General features: G+C 44.8%; 1 non-coding gene across 1 annotated transcript; it reads right to left on the bottom strand.

Moving 5' to 3' along the window:
- Window positions 1–12,614: 12,614 nt before the first annotated feature.
- On the bottom strand, window positions 12,615–12,717 carry LOC112859136 (U6 spliceosomal RNA). The gene has a single exon (XR_003223455.1). It is a non-coding gene; the product is annotated as a U6 spliceosomal RNA (small nuclear RNA).
- Window positions 12,718–13,176: the final 459 nt, after the last annotated feature.

Below are 13,176 nucleotides of genomic sequence, written 5' to 3'. Positions count from 1 at the left end.
CAGCCTGTTTTAAGTATTCCTTCACCACAACACCCAGGACTCAGCCCTTCTCTTTAGTCCAGCTCTACAATGCCCTTACACATCGTTCTAAACTCAAGGGTCTTATTGGGATACCAGACAGCAGGGTCTGATTCCTTCACAATCTGTATGAATTCCTATGCTCGACAAACATGTATGGAGCCCCTCCTATGCGCCAGGTTAGTTGCTTTGAATAAAGTGGCGAACGAGAGAGGTGCCGCGCCCGCCTCGGGAGAGATTCCCGTGCAGCAAGGGAAAGCAGATGTTATGCAAACGAATGCTCAAAACGCCGTTGCACGTCAGGTGTCATAAAACCTATGAAGGAAAAGCACGGTGAGGAGAGACAATGGACAATCAGGATTTCTGAACTAATCTGAGGAGTCAGGGCAGGTCTGTCTGATGACGCTGAGCCCTTCGGGGTAGGTTCAGAGTATCCCAGGCAGAGAGGAAGCACATGAAAAGGCACTGGGGCCAGGAGTGTGGAGTGTCCCAGGGACTGAGAAAGGCTGCTGAGGTCACACAGGGCCTTGCAGTCCACACAAAAGGATAGGAATATATCCACAGAGCAATAGGAAGCCATGGAAGGTTATGGAGCATGGGAATCACACATCCAGATTGCAGCTTTTAAACGTCTCTGTGGCTGCTGTGCAGAGAACACGGAGAGGGTAGAAGGCAGCAGGGCCACCATGTAGGAGGTCCCTTGCTGTCATCCAGGTGACAGGCGATAGGGCTGCAAGCAGCATGTGGCACCGTGGGAGGGGGTGAAGGAGTATGTTTTAGAGACTATGTGTAAGGAAAAAACCAATAAGACACAGGCTCTTTGTCACCACCTGTAAGATGTACCAAAGTTAGCACTATACATAAAAGATTCCAATCCAATTCTTGACTATTTTAATTTCATAAGTTTAAGAGACTATGGACTTCATTGGACAATATAATTATATATATTCCATAAATAGTTGATTTTTTTTCCCTTAAAACACTTCTCTAAACTCTCTAGGGGGACACTACAGACCTCCACAGCCAGAAGTCCTGTGTTGTCACGTTAAATCAGTGATGCGTGTTGAGCTCTGAGCATGTGCAGAGCTTTCTGTGGTGTTAAAAAAAATAGATGGTCCTTGTCCTCAAGGCGCTTATAGTCTCCTTGAAGTCAGTAAATGCGCTCTCCTTGAGATAGAGGGACACGGAATGCCAGGAACCGAATCTCCAAGTGATGCCATAATTAGTGAACGGGATTAGAAAGAGAAACCAGGAGAGGGTCCCCAAACCAGCAGACGAAGAGATAAGGGGAGAACCAGGTATGAAACCCCACTGGAAGAAGAGAAGGTGGCGACCAGAGCCATGGGCTGAGCTGGCAAAGAGAGGAAGAATGATAAAACCCATAAGGAAAACTGCAGTGGCTCATGACAGAGCCGCGACAAGGGAGCAGAGGAGGTGGAAGCCAGTACAGTGGATAGAGAGGAGAAGATGGAAAAATATGACCGTGATTGTAGACTAGTCTTTGCTCTATTGATTAATTTCTATTTTGCCTTGTTCCTGAAAGGATTTAAGGAGGCTTATAGGGAATCAAGTATACAGCAGGAAAACGTAAATTAAAAGGATGAAAGGAGAAAGAAAAACAAGGGTGGTGCTCCACGACGAAGCAGGAATGTGGCTAAATGCGTGCACAGCTTTGGCCTCACCCAAACTGGGGAATTAGATCAAACAAAATGAACTAAACAGCTGCAGAGGACGATGCAATCCCTTTTTGTAGTTTTTATTCTCCTTACTCTGCTGTTATCTTGTGGGTTTTTTTTTCCCCATTTGGAAGTCCAGATTGTGCTCCAAGCTGGGTTGATGTGTCATTATTTGTGGAGTTTCTGCTATTTAAAAGCCATCTTCAGTAGGGGTGCCCGGGTGGCTCAGTCGGTTAAGCGTGCGACTTCCGCTCAGGTCATGATCATGCGGTTCATGAGTTCAGGCCCCGTGTTGGGGTGTGTGTGCTGACAGCTTAGAGCCTGGAGTCTGCTTCAGATTCTGTGTCTCCCCCTCTCTCTCTGTCCCCACCCCTCGCACTCACACTCTGTGTGTGTCTCTCTCCCTCTCTCTCAAAAACAAACACTAAAAATTAAATAAAATAAATAAAAGGACTCTTTAGTCAAAAGATGGACAGAATCAATGTTGTCATGAACTCATCAGCAGCACTAGAAAGTCAACTCAAAGCTATGTCTCTCAAATGGTCACTCTTGTCTGCTGTGAAATAAAAGGTGGCACATTTTGGGGTAATGGTCCCTTAGTAACCAGATAGGATGGAAAGATGGAGTTGGTCCAAGTCTAAGTTAACAATCTCAACTTGGACCAAAGAAGAAGGCCGTCGTAAGAGAAGCAGCAACAGTGGGACATGGCAATGCTTATTATCACCTGGCCCCCGGCCGTCCGCCCCACCGGACTGCAAAACCTTTCAAAAGCTGGGACTCCGTTCACCTCTCGGTGACACCTGATGGGCTTGGTTCATGAAGGGCACTCAGTTACTGCTTGTGGAACCATCACATGTTGATCGGTGGAAAGGAAAGCGTGCCTTTTGGCTCCAATTGGTGTTTAAATATTTTGGCCGTTGGAACTAAGCACCTAACCTCTCTGGGCCTCAGTTTTCTTACTTGTGAGAGTAGTGTGTATGCAGCACAGATTGCTAACTACCACCGACGTTCATTCTCATGTTGGTTATGATGCTTCTTAGATAAATACTCCTCCCCTCTCCTCACAGCTGCCCTCTGAGGATTTGTGGTCTGACGTGTTGGAGAATTCTGACTTCTACTCTAAAAGCCCCATTTAATCCTAGACTTGGGAAGGAGATAACCCTGGTGACATCTCACCAGTCCTGAAGGTCAGGCATGGGGCAGCAGATTAACCATAGGGTGACTCAGAACTGGCTTGGGGTGGGCAACCTAAGTTTGGAACCTTTGCTTTAAATGACTTGCTAACCGGAAATACCTACAGAAGGGCGAGGATGGTCAACTTGTAGTGCCCAGGACATGTCAGGGACTTCACAACGTCATGAAGATACTTTGAGAAACAAATGAGAAAACATCGCTGTTACTTATTACCTCGATGCTTTGAGAGCTGTCCTCTGCTACCTTTGTTTTTTAAAAATGTTACCACATAGAGTGTATCTTTAATAGGTGATAAGAAAAATATGTTATTTTTTTTAATTTTTTTTTTCAATGTTTATTTATTTTTGGGACAGAGAGAGACAGAGCATGAACGGGGGAGGGGCAGAGAGAGAGGGAGATACAGAATCGGAAACAGGCTCCAGGCTCTGAGCCATCAGCCCAGAGCCCGACGCGGGGCTCGAACTCACGGACCGCGAGATCGTGACCTGGCTGAAGTCGGACGCTTAACCGACTGCGCCACCCAGGCGCCCCGTAAATTGAAGTACTTCATATATAACATTGATGAGTTCTGATTTGTATGAATAATAAGATTACTATTATAATAGAAGATTTCTTTCATCTGAGGAATGTATTTATTCCCCCAGGCCCACCAAACAAAAGGATTCACAAAGCATCCTTTAAATAACAGATGGCCCTAGTGTTTATGAAATATGATTCAATACAAAGAATTAGAATTCAAATACATATGTACCTAGCATAATGCCCCAAAATGAGTAACTCAATGTATTGTCCTAAATAACACGGAAAGCTATTTACATGAGCTATAGAAAACCACGTGACCATATGAGGAGACCTTGACCTTAAATGCCTAGCTATTCAAAGTCAACAACACCACAGCCAATACCATTTGCAGAACGAGCCCTCAGCACAGATTATTATATGCCCCTACTGAAATAGTTACCATTCAACACATACACACACACCCCGTCAACATTAGGGAAAGACCAAAACCAACTTAAAGCTAGGATAAACGCCCTATTATATGGAGCTTGGCCAGCCATTTAGAAGTCAGATGAGGAATCCTGGGCATCTGTTAAAGGAAACCTGGGTTGGGTGCCTGCACACTCGTCAGTCCCCCACCATGCTTAGTCAAGATATTGTTAACTTACAGCAAAATTACTCCATTCCTGGTAGGGTGCAGTGTTTAATGCATGCAAACAGACTCTTCAGTCCTTTCCAGTCTGTCCTGTTCCCCCTGATTTACCACCAGTGGGTGGCTCCTGGTCTGTGTAATAGTCAGCTCGCAGGCCAGAGATGAAGTCATGGCCCTGGCTTTATGAGCTCCTGCAGCTGCACACTGTCCTAAGAGACTCTCACTGCCTTCTGGAGCAAGAAAGTGTGCCTGCAGAGCCTCAAGCTATAGTTCTTAGGGTGCCAGGGAGCAGCCTTCTTTCTCAGAGGGGGCCTTCGCCTTCTAAAAGGTTAGTCTCCAGGCCTCCAGGCCAGCGGGGTGAAGAGCTTTCCTTGAGGCCCTGCCCTGCCTGGTCGTTGAGGCAAGGTTAGAGTTTGCTCCGCCTGCGTCCTATTATTTCCTCCAAGTTGAGCCGGATGGGGTCAGGTTCCCATGGGATTACCATTCCGATGAGTGTTCACGTAGTTTTAAAGATTTTGATTTCTCCTGGTCTATTCTGCACCCTCTGTTGGAAGGCAAATAAAAAAAGCCCATTTTCTTCTGTCTTTGAAATTCGTCAATTTCTATAAAGCACTGAACAAAATGATTCCATTTAGCAAAAAAATGGGGAAAAGAATTCATTTGGCAGAAGAATTCACTGAGCAAAAAGGATATGAGAAGTGAGGTGGGATGACGATAACGGAAGAGAATGACAAAAGTCATCTTCATAATACGGCAGAGAATTGTACGATGTCTGATGGAGAGCTATTTCCTTAAGCAGTCATCAGTATCAGGCATCTATTTATTATGGACGTATGAAAATACAGCTACCAACACTTAGTTGATTATAATATACTAATGTAATTAGAAGTTAATAAAACAGAAATGGAATTTTAAAGTATGCTTATAGAGTATTGATTTTAAATAGGCTTATAGACTATTATAGAAATATACTTATAGAATATCGATTTTAAAAACAATTACTTATATACTTTCTCTATTGCCCTGTATACTAAAAGGACTGTATATTTAAAGGAACCCTGGGGCGCCTAGGTGGCTCAGTCGGTTGAGTGTCCGACTTCGGCTCAGGTCATGATCTCACCGTTGGTGGGTTTGAGCCCCGCATCAGGCTCTGTGCCGACAGCTCAGAGCCTGGAGCTTGCGTCGGATTCTGTGTCTCCCTCTCTTTCTGCCCCTCCCCTGCTTGTTCTCTGTCTCTCAAAAATAAACAAACATTAAAAAAAATTTTTTTTAAATAAAGGAATCTTTAGATGTTTTTCTTAGGTCAGTATGCTCCCTCCCCTCACATCTCTCTAGGGTCTAATTGTCTGGGGGCAAATCTCTTTGTCTACAACCCTGCAAGGTTGAGTGGAGAAGGAGGAGGTGGGGTATCCAGCATGCCCTGGTTTGGGAAACTGACAGGTTAAGCTAACTCCCCATTGCCTCCCACTTCTCTTGAGTCTGGGGTGCAGAGACAGTAGAAGAAGGGACCAACCAAGATTTATCTGAGAACTTGGATGACCATTCTATCTCATTCTCTAAACGATGAGTAGGGCATGAAGAAGTGCTTTGGGGAGTATTTCTTTCCATTAAAAAGAGCACAGGGGCGCCTGGGTGGCGCAGTCGGTTAAGCGTCCGACTTCAGCCAGGTCACGATCTCGCGGTCCGTGAGTTCCAGCCCCGCGTCAGGCTCTGGGCTGATGGCTCAGAGCCTGGAGCCTGTTTCCGATTCTGTGTCTCCCTCTCTCTCTGTCCCTCCCCCGTTCATGCTCTGTCTCTCTCTGTCCCAAAAATAAATAAACATTGAAAAAAAAATTAAAAAAAGAGCACAGACAAGGATATGGGTAATGGATTTATGGTAAAACAGAGGACTGGTATCTGTGGTGGGTAAGCAGGAAGGGGTTTTATTGGGAACATTCAGGTCCTAGATGGAACTGTTTCCTGAGAAGGGAAACCTGGCTCTGCTACTTACTGGCTGTGTGATCTTGGGCAAATGATTCAACCTCTCTGAGCTTTATCTTGCTCAACTGTACACATGGGAAGTTTTACTTTACAAACTTTTCGTGAGGATCACATTTACATGGTAATGGTAACATGGCTATTTTATCATTCCATGGGGATTCCATTAAATAGATTAAATGATAAATGCAATAAGGATTATGTGAAATGGTATAGGACACATTGTGCTACATAGTGGACACTCAGTCTTAATCTCCTTTTCCTCATGACCTCTATCCTGAGTATACAGTTCCAAAGTGCATGCCCAAATATTTAGTGTTGCATAACTAGCCATTGACCCACTGTACGATTACATCACTGCTTCATACAATCTAAGAAAAACACACGGAAGAAAGTAAATAAAAATGGGGGAAAATATTATGGCATTTCCTACTTCCTCATAAACTAGAAATAAAAAGTTGGCTGAATTTTCATTTATCCATAAAATCAGCATTAAAAACCAGACGAAGAAAATAAATGTCAGTTGTATCTTTGTCAGATGAAACGCTTTAAGCATTAGAGGAAATCTAGTGCCAGAACAACAAAGAAGATTTTGCCCAGTTAAGACTGGGCATTGCGTGGTGGGAAGGACAATTCTGAAATATACGTTATGAATGCCTTGGTAATGAGCTCTTGGCCAGATGTGTTTCAAATTCACAATGTCTCAGATTTGAGAAAGGCAGCATGGTGAAAACACTATATATTACATAACACCCCTGGTCTGGGGTTATTATTAGGTCTGCAGTGAAATGTAAGAATATTTATACTAAGTGGGACAAATAGAAACCCATAAAGGGCTTCAGCTTAGTTTAGATGTGTCCAACTTGGAAAAAACTTTTTTTTTTTTTGCTCAGATTTTGGGGATTTTTTCACTGTTTTGAAGAAATTGGGAATTCAATGCATTTCCCCTGGATTTTGTGTACCCCTTAGCCCATCCCCCTCCTTTGCGGGACCCACTGTGGCTTGGGAGAGAATGGATGGGAGTCAGTTCAGACCTGGTCTCCTACTGCACCCGGACCCCTTCTCCTTCTGACCCCCAGGCCCTGCTGCTGAGCTCAGTCCAAGCACTGGGGCCGTCTTTACTTCTGATGCCCTGGAGTCTCTCCCTCAAATCAAACGTCAACTCTGACCCTGTCCCCACCCTGTCTACCCACTATGTCTGCACTTCACTTCTATGTAGCTCAAGTGCCCTCTCCTGGGACTCCCAACGTCCAGGTAAGTATTCTGTGGCTGCTAAGTGATTTTTGGTCTGCACAGCAAAGCTCCGGGGTGGGGGTGGGAAGCAGCTGACATCATCAGCTTACATCTTCCAATCCTAGCTCCGGCGTTTCCAAGACAACATTATATGTAAGTTTTGGTGTGTAAAATTTATTCTCTCAGACCACACTCAGATGTGCAGGAAAAGAAATAGTAGTTTCTTTATTAACTTACGACTTGATCTGGATTTCCTCACAAGCTCTCTACTCTGCTGCGTAGAAATGGGGGTTGAATGAATTTCATCCAATTTGATCAGCTCTTCTGTTCTGTGGGCCGTCTGTCCAGGTAGTCCTTTATGGGTCTATATACTCAGTTTTTCAGAACTTCATCATCTACTTCTTGTCCCTCAGATGGCAATCAGAGTATGAAGGATGCTTACTGTGGATTTAAGGCACTGGAGTGATGGGTCTTCAGAGCTATAACATGGCCTCCAGCCCCTATGGATTTTGGGGTGTTCTTTGTCAGTCTTGTTGCTGCCCATCTGGCTGGGCTTTGCAGTTGACGTTGGCCTCTGGTATAAACTATGGTCTAGTTTCTCTCAGCCTGGCCAGGAATAATGGTGTGGCCTTTTGGGGCTAGCCTCATTTCATCTCTCACTGATTCTGTAGACCTCTGTGCGTGTAGGTGATTCAGCCTTAGCCTCAGCTGTGAAGGCTCTTCATGGTGCCTGATGGTAAACCGTGGCTCTCAAATTGTTGCCTTCAAAGTGCACACAGGAACTTCAGGGCCCTATATATAATACAAGGTATGGAAAAGACTCGCTAGTAGCAACCAAAAGCTGTCTTCCCTCTGTTCCGTGATAATAGAATTGTACCTGGGCAAACATGGCTGCTTTGCTACACTAATTTCCCAGCATTCCTTGTGGTTAGATTCGGTCGGGTGACCAAGTTCCGGCCAATGAAATATGAGTAGAGGTGATGTCTGTCGCTTTTGGGCCAGAGTCTTATGACATGGGGTGTATCTCCTCTACCTCTCCTCTCTTTTCCCTTCCTACCAAATGAAACCTAGACATGGCAGTCCCCCAGTGGCAGTCACGTACAGTTGATGACAGCGTGCTAGGCTTCGTGGCAGGACAACTACTCTGAGTCCCTGAATGAAGAGCTGACCACCAGCCTGGAAACTCACCTTAGATTATTCTAGGAGAGAACTTTTTTTCCTTCTAATGACCCTATAGTTGAGTTGAGCCGCTGGATGAAAGCAGCAGTGTTCCAACAGCAGCTGAGAGGAACTGATCGCCGTCAGGGAAGGCCACATCCGGTCTTACACTAAGTGACTAGAATATATTACTTAAGCTAAAGTCCTCTATTCTGGGAGTTCCTCTCATCCTACCTGACATATCCCTCTGTCTTGGAGCAGGGAGACTGAGTTCCACAAGTCCAGCCTCTTTCTCCCTGACTCTCTCCATAATTTATAAGCACATGTATGTGGACTTCAGATTCCCCCTCCCCCATTCCAGTGATAAAATAAATAAGTCCTGGGGGCATAACACACAGCATGGTGACTATACCTAATACTACTGTATTGCATATTTGAAAGTTGGTAAGAGAGTAGCTCTTAAGAGTTCTCCTCACAAGTAAAAAACATTTGTAACTATGGAGGTGACAGACGTTAACTAGACTTACTGTGATGGTCATTTGCCAATATATGCAAATATTGAATAATTATGTTGTACGCCTGGAACTAGTATAACATTATGCATCAATTATATCTTAATAAAAAAAAAATCCTCCCTCTCTGAACCAAACCTGGCTTTCAGGCTGTCTGCAAAATCCTATTTTGACTCGTGAACATGAAAATGCAAGAGGAATGCTCATTAATAGTTTTTGAAATATTACCTTTCATTACAGATGCCAAAAAAGGAAAAGGATTTATAAGATATTTATAGTGTTTATCACTGTACGACAAAATGATGTGGTTTTTAAATCTTGTTTCGATTTTTATTTTCTGACTTCTACGATGAACATATACTACTTGGCTAAAGTCTTTTAAAACAATGAGAGTTATTTTAAAATATGCCTGTAGCACTATCAGTTGGGAAAAGGCAAATTACAGTCTCTGTGGGAACTAAGTTAAACTTGTCAGAGCAGTTAAATTAATTAGGTCTTAACTGACATTTAACAGCCAGGGTGGCAGGTCTGATATAACTTAGCAAGGACTTAGAAAATTAGGGATAATGGTGTGCAGATTGCATTCCTGCAAAGCATGCTCAATTCAGGGGAAACAGTGCATTGAACAGAGTTCCTAAAAATGCCTCTGCATTTTAGTTTGTTCTTTTTTCCTGGAGCTGCATGCGTGAAATATCTAAGATGAAACACAAACGCCTTCTTGTTGGCTTTCCTCCTTGACATATTACAACAGGGGAATTATTGCAGGATTTGTTGCAATATTTCATGTATGGATCAGTATAAAGAAGTCCCATGGCACTTTTCCCCCATAACAAAGAGAGACATAGGGCTCTGTTTTTGGTAAGTAAATTTCCTTGAAAAAATAAAATATGAGTTAGATGTATAATGTCCAGGAGGAAAGACGAACTTCAGAGTTTTCCAGCAGTGGGAAGAAAACTCCCAAACTGGAGGGAAGAGAGGGGCCTCCTTGCCCTGACAGAGGCCCTGCTTGGCCTGGACCGGGGACAAAAGTAGGTGAGGGAGGAAGTCAGGAGACAAAGCAAAGGGACCAAGCACACCTTGAAGAGTCATCTGAAGGAAAGTGCAGCTGAAATGTCCCAAGCGAGAAACTTAAAGACTTCAGGGAATTAAGAGAGTCCACAGGAAATTCTAAACTCTGTTATTTTTAATTCAGGGAGGTCTGGAGGGAGCATCTTGCTCCTTGCATAAGGGAATTGGACAGAAATGGCCGCCACTGCCAGAATGCCAAAGAACTCACTAGACAGTTTTCATTTTTCACTGTGGAAACCTCCACAGCATAGCAGACGGGGAGTCAAGATGGTGGAGGAGGGGGAGGGCTTGCCAAACACTTCTAGGGCAAAGGTTTCTTTCTGGGGCTCTACCAGTTCCAGACTATTACCTGTCTGCTGCCTTCTGGGCTGGGCTTAATCTCTTCCAGCTGTGCTGGCTCCTACAGCCCCTCTCGCTCCTCCCCGTCTGGCCTTCTTGCCCTCCGTCTCTCTCGTGGAGGAAAAATTAAGTATCGCACTTAAATCCCCCCTTAGGACTTGGGGATCCCGAGCAGGAGCCTTGCCACAGTATCCATCTCCAGCAAGAGATGACAGGCTGGCTTGCCTCACAAGGGGTGTCTCCTTTCTGCCCTGTGGCTAAGCTCTTCTCCCTGCCCCTAATCAGTTCCAGCTAAGCACACAAAGAAAAGGTATAGCGCAGCTCCCGTGCAGAGATCCCCTCCTCTCAAAATCCCACCTTGGTCCCCCCAATTCCTTGTTAGGGATCGATTCTTTAGGACTAAATTAACCCTATTTTTTTTTTTTAACGTTTATTTGCTTATTTTGAGAGAGAGAGAGAGGGCACAAGCAGGGAGGGGCAGAGGGACTCCAAAGCGGGCTGCACACTGGCACAGAGCCCGATGTAGGGCTTGATCCCACTGCCATGAGATCCCAACTTTGAGCTGAAATCAAGAGTCCGGTGCTCAACCAACTGAGCCCCCCAGGTGCCCCTAGGGTGTCATCTTTTGAAATACCCATCTTTCTGCCAGAATGGCTGGAATCTCCACCAAATGGTTCCACACCAAGCCTTGGTGACATGTGGGAGTTGAAAGTCTGTGGCTAGAGCGGGAACTGGGGAGTGCCTGACATGTGCCTGCCTACCCCACCCCTCACACGTGTAGATGTCACTCATCAACCATGGAGTAGGTCTCCTGCCTGAGAAGCTGAGACTGAGGCTTCATCATCTTCCAACAGCATGCCAGGTGGCCACTATAGACTTGGAGAGACTTGACAGACTTGGTGGAATCTCTTTGCCATCTCTGGACGAAAACACAGGATACATAGTGAACGGTAAGCAACGCGTCTGCGTCTGTGGGTTCTCAAACTTGGCATTACAGCAGAACTGCCCGGAGAGCTTGTTAACACAAAGATTTCCAGACCCCAAGGCCAGACCCCTATTTCAGTAGGGCTGGGATGGAGGCCCAGGTGATGCTCCTCCTGATCAGGGGCCACACTTAATAACCACTGGTCTACATCAATCCAAGGCACTTGAACTTTATTCATAGGCAGTGTAAGATCCTTGAAGGATGTGAATCCAGGTGGGAGGGGGTTACAGGCTCACAATGACGTTTTCCAAAGCTCAGACTGCCATAGTGTGGAGGAGTCCCTTGAGTGGACCGCAGCTGGGCACAGGAAGGCTAAACAGAGGCTGTCGGCATGCTCCCAGTCATGTCCACGATGAGGTATTTTGTGCAGGCTTACAAGAATGAGATCTTGACAGCAAAATTGTGCTGGGCCACTTCCAAGAGCCCGAGAAAGGTAGATGGTTGGGGAAGATGGTTTAGAAGAAACCACTAACCGGAGACAGAAGGCCTCAAAGACAAATGTTGGCCTTTTCCCAGTTTTGCCAAGCTCCAGTCCAGTTTCCAAAACAGAGACTGTGTCCTTGCAGAGAGGTCTCCCGAAGCGACTGTCACTGGGCAGAACTGCTGAATACATAGGTCCGGCTCTCTCCCTCCTTCCCTCCTTCTCTGCCCTCTGGGGAGACTATTCTATTTGGGGAGAGCCACTTGGAGAACAGGTGGTGATAATTACCAGGAGACCGGCCATTTCCCTGCCTCATCTTCAATGTGTCAAAAAGGCTGACTTAGGGAATTATGGAGTGTGGGAGCTTCCCTGATTTGTTCAGTTCAGTAATACTGGGCAGAGCCTGGTCACTCTGACTTAGTGTCTGATGTATAATTTTGGAAGGACATTAAAAATGATCTCAAGTCTACTGAGTACTTTCCTAAGGAGGGTTACTAGCATACACGTAGTAAAAGAGAATTCAGAATTTTGCTACACATTCCAGATGCGTAAACAAAGCTGCATCAGAATCTGGCCAAGTAATAATAATACTATCCACAAATGGCATCATGCCAGACCCCTGTTTATCAACTGTTAGGGGATTCACATGACTTTGGATGTCTCCTGACTCACCTACAGGCCACAGAATTGGTCAGACTGGCCGACTCTCAATCTGCTTTGTGCATTTTCACCTCTGACTCGGCTCAGACAGCCATAGACAACATGTAAATGAATGGCAGTGTGGCTGTGTTCCAATAAAACTTTATTTATGGACATGGAAATTTGAATTTCATATTCTTTTTACATGTCATGAAATATTATTCTTCTTTTGATTTTTTTTTTAAATGTGGAATACTTCACAGATTTGTGTGTCATCCTTGCTCAGGGGCCATGCCAATATCCTCTGGATTGTTCCAATTTTAGTATATATGCTGCCAAAGCGAACTGATTTTTTTTTTTTTAACTAGGTAAAAAACATTCTGACCCCTGGTCTAAGCCAATCATTACCATGATATGGCTGTTTTAGACCAGAACATGTGATACAACTTGGACAACAGGATGTGAGATGAAATCTGCTGGGAATCTTCTGGGAGAGATTTCCCTACACTTAAAAAGAAGCATGGAAGACATGATCTTTTTGTTTCCGGATCATGTCTTGCATGGATATGGCTGCTGGAAATCTGGAGGCCATCTTGTCACCAGGTGAGGAGCCAGGCTGAGGTCAAAGCCTTCATGCTGATGCTGGCCAAGCTGAAGGATGGAAAGAGCCTGGGTCTTTGATGAAGTCTTTTAGCCATTGAATTAATCACCCTGGAATGGCCCTACCAACAGTCTTATTATTCTGAGAGTTTATAAATATTTCTATTGTTTCCACAGTGGAAGGTAGAATTTCCTCCTAAGCT

This window comes from Puma concolor, chromosome B1 (assembly GCF_028749965.1).
Source record: "Puma concolor isolate L17-30 chromosome B1, mPumCon1.1.hap2, whole genome shotgun sequence".
NCBI lineage: Eukaryota > Metazoa > Chordata > Mammalia > Carnivora > Felidae > Puma > Puma concolor.
This window is presented reverse-complemented; position numbering and strand designations above follow the sequence as displayed.